Source organism: Calliphora vicina, chromosome 2 (assembly GCF_958450345.1).
Source record: "Calliphora vicina chromosome 2, idCalVici1.1, whole genome shotgun sequence".
NCBI classification, from domain to species: domain Eukaryota; kingdom Metazoa; phylum Arthropoda; class Insecta; order Diptera; family Calliphoridae; genus Calliphora; species Calliphora vicina.
In genome coordinates, this window is record NC_088781.1 from 33687887 (window position 1) to 33700078 (window position 12192).

Consider the following 12192-nt stretch of genomic DNA (forward strand, 5'->3'; position numbering starts at 1 on the left):
CATTTATGCATATAACAATCAAGCTACTCTTCATAAATATAAATTCCAAAACAATATAGTATTTATTCACTTGTAAATGTACAAAGTTTTACTTTCCGTACAAATGAGATATGTCCATAATAACTGAATATGGGCATTCTGAAAATATCACAAATTAAAAATTCAATAACTCAAAAATAGTAGCAAAAAATAATGCGATCACACAATCTTCCATGTGGTATTGCTGAGTACTAAGTATGTGAACAAAAAAAAATGGTATTTTGATAAACGTGACGTATCCTGTAAACAAGAACTACATGTAGTACAGTCGGTATATCTGGGTTAATTTGTAACGCATTTGGATTATGGAACAATTTGATTGCATTCTTTAATTTGCTGAAACCCTTAGAAATTTAAATATTGTGAAATGCTCCATTTCTATCCTTTACCATTTTTTTCTAAAAGTTTGGAAGATAAAAGTACTCTTATATTTTTTACATTTTTAATTACCAGGGACTACTGGTATCCGTGATATTGCCTGGGAAGTTATAAGATATATTTTGAATACATTGACAATCATGCATTTTGTTGTTGTAAGAGTTAGGTTTTTGACAATTACGTCTCTATGTTACCCTATGTAGTTAGTATTGAAAAGCAGCTTCATTTTAATTTAAAGTGATTGATTGGTGGGCAAAAATATACAATTTTTTAATAAATTAAATTAATTTTTATGACATAACAGAAGTTTTTGTGTTAACTGGAAGAAAATTATTTTAGGCACATTTTAATGGTTTGTATAAAGTACATTCGATAGGATTCGATTTTGATAAAACAACCGATATGATCACCGAAACTAGATATTCAACGTCAGCAGAACTAGCTCTCGTTGAATGACATCAGTTGTAAAGTTATTGAAATATCACTCTGTGTTTATGAAAGCTACCATATCCAATTAAATATCGATACATTGTACTGTGGATAATATAAGGTGAATGCATCTCGAAATTTATTGTTGCAAATGTTTGAAATTAACCATAAAACAAGTTCTATCGTAAAGCTAAGATGTCAATCAATAATTACAGTTATTATGTCAACAGAAGTGTTCGAAGATGGCAACAGGTCACACTACTTTCGATTTTAAAGATTTGGGGAGTTAAAATTACACCATATTCAAGGGCTAATTTCACTGTCCAACAGAATTTTTGGAACAGAATAGCGACCCTATAATTCTGAAACGGCATGTTGAGTAGATCATTTTTGTAGAATAAACTTATCCAGCTGGTCTGAATTTTTTTTTACAGTGGGTCAAAGTTTTCATTTTTTGTCCGAAGGGAGCATTATATTAAATGAAAAAAATATTGTATGTTAATATCTGAGAGAATTCTTATTGTAAGAGCTAAATTATGGAATTGTATGGGGATCATTTTTGTGCAAGATTTTAGCCATCTTATTTCTGTCTTTAGGGGCGAATTAGACTCTTTTTTCGAGAACATCAAAAAAGTCCTTTCAGAAAGGACAGTTAAGGATTAAAATATTCGACGAAATTTTTTGCCGAAAAATTTCAATGGATAGATACCAAAGATACAAAAGTTGTAAATAAAGCCCTTTACGCTTAATTAGCAAAATTACAAGTCACTTCGGGTATCATATTTTTAAAAAAAAATCCCAAGAATGATCCCAATGATCTGAAGTTTAAAATATAAATAGTCCTTAAGAAGATCTACAAAAAACATACATACGTAGGCTCTTTTTCTTCAAGATATATTTAGGTCTATTTATTTATTTTTGTAATTCTACTCGACCTTTTTTGGTTTTTTAGATATGACTATATTTGCCATAAATTTTGCTGATTCAGCATAAAGAGCTTTAGTTACAATTTTGGTGTCTTTGATGACCCCCATAACATATTTCTTTTATACAAAAACTCAATAAAAAAATCAAAAATTTATTTTTAACCATTCATAACTTTTTTTTATTATGATTCGATTTTTGTGATTGAAGATACAAATTAAAGCTTAATGGTTTAGCCTATTCAACAAAAAAATACAGATTTTTTATCTGAAAATGTCCAACATTTTTCACTGTGCATTGGGGACCCTTTTGGTAATCATGCTGATATTAATGTGCCTTTCTAGAATTTTAATTTCGAAAAACGATAAGCTTATTGCAACGATGCCTTTTGCATGCTCTTTTTACCAATTTATAAACAAAAACTTTAGCTAATTGTAATTTGCTTGAGGAAGAGGCACAGTTTGAATATTTTCTGAGCACCATGAATTTCTTTTTAGTTTGCACTATTTGCAACAAAATTTAGATTCTCTCTAAGGATATTTTTTAATTATTGAAATCGAGTATTGTCCCGATATGGCACAATTCACAGCCAGGACCGGTATGGCGAATTTAATTTTAAACCTATAAATATTCAGACATACAAAGCTCTATCTATGTATTTTAAAATACAAAACCAACCCGAACAAGTGTAGAAGGAAATCTAAAAAAAAGCTCGTGTATTGTTGTATTTCAAAAAACATAATATAAAATAAGTTTCCCAAAAAAAAGGTTCTTTATATGTAACTTTGTACCACTTGTCTTATTCTAGCTTTCCACCTTGATTTCTCTCTCCATTACTAAATATGACAATTGTTTTACACTTCACTAGACAGTTGGTCTTTTCCTCATCCTTTAGATTTTTCCTTTGCAGATACCTTTATATTGAATATTCATACTTTGAGTTGTATAACAAGCTTGACTTCATCAAAACTGTAAAGAAATTTAAATAAAAAAAATATAATTTTTCTATATATCCATAACAGACATTCCTTTTATTTCTTTCTATTCTATTTTACATGAAAAACAACAGTATGCTAACAATTTATTTTAGTGTATTTTTCTATTGTCGTAACAGTTGCCATTTTACAGCAATTGCTTTGGAAAAGAAAGAACGTTACACTTCAATCATTTCAAGTCAGGAGGAATAAAATGTAAACATCGATTAAATATCATGTGATTTTTCTTGTTCTCTTACACTTATTATTTTGAAAAATATTTACAAAAAATATCATTCATCTGCAGCAGACAAATTTTAAGTTGACGATAGATACAGCGTAGTATATCATTGATCCTAAGGTTTTTTCCTTCTATCTATCATGGAGTGTAATTCTTTTCTTTTTATGTTGCTGTTGTCTGATATACTTGACGATTACATTGCCAAGGCTTAAATGCATATTGGACTAAAGCGTTAGAACATGGCTGTTGTAGCAGTTGAAGTACTATTTAGAGGTGGAAGGCAGAGGTTTGTATGACGGCAGATGTAAGTAGTTGAAGACAACTTATAAACTGCTACTGTAATACTGTAGTTATACTTAAAAAGTAACTAAAGTTTTCTTCTTTTTAGTGTTTTCCTCCCAAGCATACATATTCGTTCATCTAGTTCTTTTTCCTTTACTTTTTGCAAACTTTCTTTTCTTACAATGCTTTTTCATTTCCAGTGCTCTGGGCTGTCAGTTTGTTATTGCAACTACCACCAATGACTTGTATTCAAATTGATTTGTGGTGCCTTGTCGATAGCTACGAGGCGTTTGAGTTTGGTTTTTTTCCTACTCCCCTCTAGCCGTCGTACAAACTACATTAAAGTTTAGGTTTTTTTTCTGCTTTATTTCTTGTTATAATGCTTAATGTTAACACCATCTAGGTTCGAGTATCTAACGTGAAGGCAAGTTTTACTTGCAATAGTATCTACTTCCTTGGTTTAAATCATCTACCAACCAATACATTTATTGGTATGACATGAATAGGTTGGGGATTTAACATGTAAAGACATGGCTAAAGTGCTGGTAAAATGTTGTAACGATATAAAAGTAAATGTGTAGTGCTTTAATATTAAGGTGTCAAGGTTTAATACTTTAGTGTGCTGATGCAAAAGAATAATAAATTATTAATAATTTCTATTTGAACTTAATTAGAGGGTAATTAATTGTTTTCACGCAAGAATTAACATTTATATTTAAAAAAGGTAAATAGATTTTTTCATTATACTTGCCCTTTAAATGCTTTTCTATTTTTTTTGTTGGTTTAATCAATTTTATTCTTTAGCATCAATAAAGAAATTGACACACCAAAACCTGCAGACACTTTAAACTTAATATAGTCAAAAATACAAATTGAAAACTGCAATATCTCATTATTTTGACATTATATAGGAGTCTTGGAGTTTTGCTGTGTAATTTCAAAAGATAACATTAAATTTTTTAGAAGATAGAATATAGTATGGTTTGACATGTTCGGTTATTTCCTTTTTAGTATTCTACATGTCATATGAGTAATAGATAATTAATTTATATAAATATTAGTTATACGCCGTGAGCCTATGCATTGTAGGTAAAAAATGTAGGTTTAGATGGTGTAAAATTATAATATTCCCGTTGCGTTGTTCATATGATCCATCCATGAGAGCTTCGTATCTATCTTTATATATCTCTCTATATATAAAAATGGATGCGTGTAAGTATGTTCCGCATGGACTCAAAAATGGCTGGACCGATTTTGATGAAATTTTCAGAAGTAAAACTGTAAAGTCAGATTTTCGGTTTTTGGGCAGAGGAACGAAGCAAAATCAATTTTTTACTCTATATCGCTAATGACATCAAAAACATATTTTGTCAAAAAAAAAGATTATACACACAGAAAACAGATTGGTTGAAAATCGGTTGTAATTATTAAAATTTAATTACGTTAAACAACATTATATTTTAATCATTAAATAACTGTATATTTAATCGTTTTTTCATGTTTATAACTGAAATACAGTTATTGTTGTGGAATTTTGGTTGCAATAACTGTAAAATGTTGGTTTGTGTCTTTACTAATATAATTTTGGTTAATTTGGAAATGACAACCAACACTATTGGCGTTTGTAATCGATAAATTCGGTTATTATATAAAAAAATACCAATTCGGTGTTCTCAATCGACGGAAAATAATGAAATGGTAGATTTTATTGACATTCGTAAAGAAAAAATAATTAAAATAAATTTAGAAACAAAAATTATTAATCTGTGAATAAATTTTGGGCAACAAAAATTAAATTATACGGAAGTGTAAGTAATGAACACCAATTTATTTTCTAAAATATATGTGTGTTCCATTAAGGACCTTTTGATATTTTTTTAGGAGTTTAAAGAAGAAAAAATCATGAGTGGAACCACCGAAATAGACCGAAAAGCTAATTCTCAAATAGCCATAAAACTATATTTCCCCATTATAAAATCTATTCAGTGAAAAAATAATGCACAAAGATAAAAAGCCTTCTATTGCAGTTCAGTGGTTGTCACTTATTTATTGAAGTGATAGTGTTCAAAACACGCTAATAGCTTTAACATTGCCCAAGTGCTGAGGCCAACGAGACGATCAACCAACATCCGGAGAAGTACATTTAAGTTGACTCTCTCAACAGAAACAAATTTGACTGGAGGCACATGAATAATACTACTCTGGATAGTTGCTGGATGCGAGCATAATTCAGTGACTGTAGGAAAAATGTAAAAGAAGGACGAACGAACGGATTGCAAACTGTAAATCCCATCATACTTTAAAACACTAAAACAATTGAAATTTATGTTTATGTATATATGCATCTTTCTTTAAGCCCATATTGATTAAATAAACTATGTATGTATATTAAAAAAGAAAAGTCAAATTATTTTGAAATTAATTCACAGTAGTCATTGATACGTACTGTCCCTTTCACCGAATTGTGTTTGAAATCAGTTACGAGTACTAATAAATTCAGTAATTCCAATCGAATTATGAGATAGTTATTGTAACCGACAAAATTCGATTGGCGCCAAATTCGGTTGTGAACACGAATCTGTTTTCTCTGTGTACATATGTATGTATCGACCTTTTCTTCAGATAGTTTTTTTCTTATAGATAGTTTATTATATACAAGCTTCAGTGATTGTTTTCAAAAAAAAAAATTTAGTTCCAAAAAAAATTTCAAAAAAATTTAATTTTTCCAAATAAATTGCATATTAGTTGCTTCATGGTAAATCTATTTAAAAAAAAAACATTTTGAATAACTCTACGCATTCCACTTTTATTGAAATAAAATTAGCTTTCATTTAGTCACAGACTGTTGATTTGCTTTGCGTTAATTTAATTTTTGTGTTGATCTTGCTGAAATCGCTGCGGAACGCGAATGACATTTTCAGGAAAATTGGTAATGAAACAGAAAGAAAATGCGAATCAAGTCATGAGGAAAATCGCGAAAGATTATCAGTTACCGTAGCCCCTAAATAACTTACATACAACATGATTCATACATAAATATGTCGGGAATTCTTCCGGTTGCTCGGTTGCTATTTAAAATCGACAAAATCGGCCCACAATTGGCTGAGATATAAGGAAAAAACCGGGAAAACCTCGATTTTAGGGCGATTTTTGATCTATATCTTGATTACTAGTAGAGTGTCCAAAAAACTGGCAAATTTAACAAACCGGTTTCCGGTTTAACCGAAAAAGTATGTTTTTGAAAAAACCGGTTAAGCGGTTTCGGTTTTTGTCTTCAAAAAACCCGGTTACCGGTTTATATTAAATTTTAATTTAATGAAAATTTAGCATTTTTGAATTCTTTATGCAATTATTTTATATCTTTTACGAAATGTTGTCAAATGCTACAATTTTATATAAAATAAATCAATATTTTTAAAAATGGTATCAATGTTTTTCATAAATATGTTTGAATGAGCTTTAGAAAATATATTTCATTAACCGTCTTACAAAAACCCGTTTGTGAAAAAATTAAAAAAACCGAAACCTGTGGAGTTTACAAAAGATGAAAAAACCGGTTGACCGGATTCGGTTTGGATAATCTAATTACTAAGTCATTAATATAGACAATATGGATATCTAATGATAGATATTTTAAAGTCCATTGCAACGGTGTATATAAAGCTATAGTAAGTTGGACCTACAATGGGTCAAAATCGGGAAAAATATTTTTTAAACCGATTTTTTTTTTCATCAAAAAATTTTTTTTTCATAAATTATTTTTCCAAAAAAAATTTTTTTTTTAAAAATTAAAAAAAAATTGGAAATAAAATTTCGAAAAGAAAAAATTTCGAAAAAAAAATTTAGTTTTGTTTACCTAAAAATATTTTAAAAAAAATTATGTTTAAGTATAATTTGGTGAAGGGTATCTAAGATTCGGCACAGCCGAATATACCTCTCTTACTTGTTTTTGTAAATTTTCTTGTTTTTTTTTTAATTATATGCGCTGGGAGAAAAAATACTAAAAAAGGTGTTAATGAAAAGTTGAATTACTTTTACAATTTTCATCCCATGTTAATAATAAAAACCATGTTTTTTAAGATCTAAATTTCTTTTATGTATTAGTATAAATTTTTATAAGCTTTCATATCAATATAAGCAATGAAAGGCGACTAAAATCAAAAAAGTTGATAAATTTAGTTTTTCTTTTAGATATTCTTAGCAAAAAAAATACTTATAACTTACAAGTGTATCCAAAAATGCACTTCGTTTAAAATCGTAATCAGTTTTCTTTTTAAACCATTTAAAAAGTTTTAAGTCGGACAATAACTGACTAGGTTACAGGTCGATAAGTTGACAAACATCACTGAAAATGGTTTTTTTAGCATAACTTCTGAATTTGAGGGTGTTTCTTAAATTTTTAGACACAATTTGTAATGTACTGAGCAAGACCTAGACCCACACTGCACTGTGGTAAATTCTGGCCAAAAATGTTTTTTTTTGTTTTTAATTTTTATAAAATTTTGATGGTAAATTTTTCTAAACACTTCAAAATATACAGATCATTGTTTTTTGGCTATATGGTTATTTATAGTGCTGTAAAGTCAAAGGTTTTTTCTTGTTGTTTTAATATTTGGTATAACTGGCATAAAATATTTTTTTTTTTAATTTTAAAAGGTTTATAAGTATTTGTTGGATTACATAAATCTAATAAATATGCTCGTATGGTTTAAGTTATTTTAAAAATAGAAGCCTTTTATATAATTTATTAACATACAATTTAGGCATTTTGTTAATTATAAAAAATTAACTGAAATTTAATGAAAAATACATCACACTTTATCATTGTCATTAATTTTATATCGCTTTACATTTGCTAATAAAGCAAACTGTTGATAATTTTCCATATCCCCACATCATTCATATAAATATCCAACACACAACTGCGAATACTCATATTAAATTAATAACTTCCCATATACATTTCCGGTTGTTATTAAAAACTCTCCATCCCGCCAATACCTTTTATTAAGAAAACGTCTACTACTTAGTACCTACCTACCCATCAACGTCGTCTTGAACAACAAGCATTATTCAAATCTTGAAAGTTAATATTATACAATATAATTATGTTTTATCGTAAGTGTCATTTGTTAGCATCATTATAATTAAAATAATGATTTCATTTGTAAAATTAAATTGTAGAAATGACTACAACAAGCTAAGACTGGCGTTATTTCAACAATTGAATTGAATTGTATTAGTGAGTGTTAAACAAGTGTGAAATGCTTTGCAAAGGAATACAGAAAAATTTAATTAGAATTATCTTCATTTTTGCTATTTTGATACAGTTCATTTAATTAGAACTCTTAAGTTTATTATGAAATATTTATTAGATGAATACTAGTTACACCTGAGGAAAATTCTAAAGATATTGTAAGTGTTAAATATTTAGTGTAATAAAGTAGTTTTAATTATAAGAGAAATGTAAGTTACCTGCTGTGATCTGTTTGTTTTGTGAGTGCGTGTGTAGTATTATTTATAATTATTTTCTAGTGTATTCATATAATTTATCTGTAGTATATTATTTATTAGACATTTAAAATACGTTTATAACAAAAAACGTGTTATTGTTACCAATGACTCTTATTATTACATTCAACCAATTCATTTACTAAACTTTCCATTCATTCATTTATTCATTCCTCCTCACTAGTTACCTGCTGTGTTGTATTCTTGTCTTCGAGTGCCTTCACAGAGCAGTATAATATTAAACGAACAGCCTGCTGATTCATTGTTAAAGTTAAATTAAAATTACTTTTATATGGATAGATAATAGAGAACGACAGGAAATATAACATCATTAGTGTAGCTGGTGTATGGCGTTTTGCCACCCCAGCTACACATTTTTTTAAAGGGACTGTAAATAACGATGCCAATTATGCTTAACCACTTCCAAATGACAGGCAGCCTTTTAAAGAAATATAATAAATCTATATTTAATTCAAGGATTCAATTCTTGTTATATCATTGATTTGCAAATAAGCCAGTAAGGGCAAAGCAAGTTGAGGTTAAAATATGTTTTATTAGTTTTGACGTACTTGTTTTAAATATTTTTCAAGAGCTTGTTGATGAAGGGTATAAATGAGCAAAATTTCTCAAATGAACTTTGAACATTAGTATTTTAATTTGTGCTTTTAACACCCTATCGCAAGAGTTTTTTTTTTGGAAAAAAGTTCTTTTTTCTTTTTAACTTATCTGAAAATTTTCAAAGAATATTATACAGTGGTGGCCATCAATTTAAGACAAATACTTGAATTTTTTTCATCAACTGAATTTTAAGTGCGTTGAGCCAAAATATAAGGACCTCTAAGGGTATGAAATTTATTATTAATGTTTCTAGTTTCTAAAAAATGTTTGGAAAAATCGGTAAAACATATATGGACAAAGATATGTGGAAATACGTTGACCCACCTCAGCGAACATCCGCTGTTAATAACATGATATTACCGAAACTAATGGAACTAAAAATACGAAATTTGGTCCGAATATTTTATAATAAAAACATAATGATATAAATGTGAGAAAATATGTTTATTTAAAAAAAAAATTTTTTGGTTGTAGAAAAATTGTATGTGTTCGTGGTGAATATTATGAATTGACACAGTCGAATAAAACACACTTGTGTGTTAAAACAGTCCTCATGCATACATATTTGTGGAAATATTTGAAAAAGTAATTGACAATCACGTGGAATTTAGCAAACAATTTTTGTCTAAAATTCCTGGCCACCACTGTACGTTTTGAAATGCTAACTTTACATCAAATATTCTTAATGGTGTTTGTGCCATGAGGAAAGGCGCTACGATGAACAAAGTCCCCAAACCACAAATGAATTAAAACCCCAAAATTGGGGGCTTTATTCCTTATGAATTAAAACCCAAAAGTTCTAAATGAACTAAACCCCCAACCAAAGGAACTAAACCCCCAACCAAAATTAAAAAGATACCGTTTTTGCATACTAAAAACTTTATGCATTGACGGCCTTCGGCCGGGCGCATATGTTTTCTCCTCTTGGGTGTATCAAAACCGGCATCGCCCAGAATGCGCAATGCATAAAAAACTTTTCTGAGCGAAGCTGGTTTTTGATGCACCTCAGAGGAGGAAACTTTGCGCCCGGCGGAAGGTCGGCAATGCAGAACAACTTCTCTGAGCGAAGCCAATTTTTGATACACCACAGGGGAGGAAACCTTTGTAAAACAACTTTTCTGAGCATAGCTGGTTTTTGATACACCTCAGAGGAGGAAAACTTTGCGCCCGGCGGAAGGCCGGCAATGCAGAAACCCCAAAGTAATTTAATTATGAATTAAATCCCCAATTTTAGAAATGAAATAAATACCCAAAAAATTAACTAAGTCCCTAAATTTCGTTGTTGGTTTTTTCTAAATTGGGGCCTTAATTCATTTGTTCATTGGGGACTTTCGTAGCGCCATAAGGAAAAATTTCCAAAATATTTTTAATCAAAATCTCTAAAATTTTTGATTGTTTTTGTAATCACCCATAATTTTAGATACATTAAAATGTAATCAAAAAACAGGGAAATAAAAAAGGAAATTTGAACCAGTCTATTGCAAATTTATTACAAACAAAATATTAATTCACAAAATGCTAGCATATTTTTAATAACGTTATTTCTTCCAACATAGAAAAATTAATAAAATGTCTCTGGGCATGTCTTCAAATTCAATATCCTGTAGTGATTTGCGAGAAAAGCAAAAATATGAAAAAAGATTTATTAAAAACTAAAAAATTAATAAACTTGCTGTCCTTAGCAAAGATAGCGTAAAACACACAATTTCTATTTGAGTTCTATTTTTTTGTCTCTAATAGTTCTGCTGCTTTTGACTTTGCTGCTGTTTGTAACTGAAAGACCTCTAATATTGCTTTTAGAAAAAAAATAAATGTAAGAAAAACTGAGAATTTTATATGCTAACAATTTAATTTTTTCATGACATTTAACTTCCGGCATTCACATAAATTAAACAACAGTGTATACCCATTGTACACATTCGACGCTCTGTGTGGGCGATGTTAAACGAAAATAAAAATTAAATAAGGAATTTTAAATGAACGGTATAGGGAAGAAATATGACAAATGTTGTTGATTAAAAGAAAGAATATACGTCGTCGATATTACAAGGAAAAATTAGAGTTTAGTTTGTTTTAAAATATCATGAAAAAAATGTTTTTTCGCATTAGCCTTTAAAGTCTTTTAACATGATCACATTTTACGTGGCACATTTGGTATAATATCATATTAAATTGAGTTTTTTACAGATTTACCAAGAGAAAAATGTAGTAAGTTTGTATGAGGAACCATTCTACACGCTAATTGAATTTGAGTTGCGTTACTATCCCAAAAGACGCACGTAAAGTCTTATCATCTAAAGCATGCAATAGTGAGGTAGGCCTTTTAGAAGGTTTTTCTGATTTTTCTCATAATTGTTTTAAATATTTAATTTTGGCATGTTAAAAAAGCTCATCAAATGAGATTAGCCGGAGTATTTTTTTTAAAAATGTTTAGACTTTTTAAATTTGTATAAGGATTTATTTGGATCATGCTTTCGGAACGTTTTTACCGCTTTATCAAAATTTGTTTTATTGCTATTTTGAACCTTGGTTCGATCACATGAATACTAAGGTGAGCGTTAAAATTGTAAGATCACTCAGTTTTTGTTCAGTTTATTCAACAAAAAAAAAAAAAATAGTATTGATTTTTACTAGACTTAAATACTTGTTGAGATAAGAATCCTGTGCCGTCTTTTTATTACTCTTAGTTCTATTTACTAAAATATCATAAATGTAAATTTTAAAGTGCGTACAAATTATAAGATCAGTGCTAGTAAATCTGCTAAAAATGGTGAATGTTTAAAGAATGGATTCCAT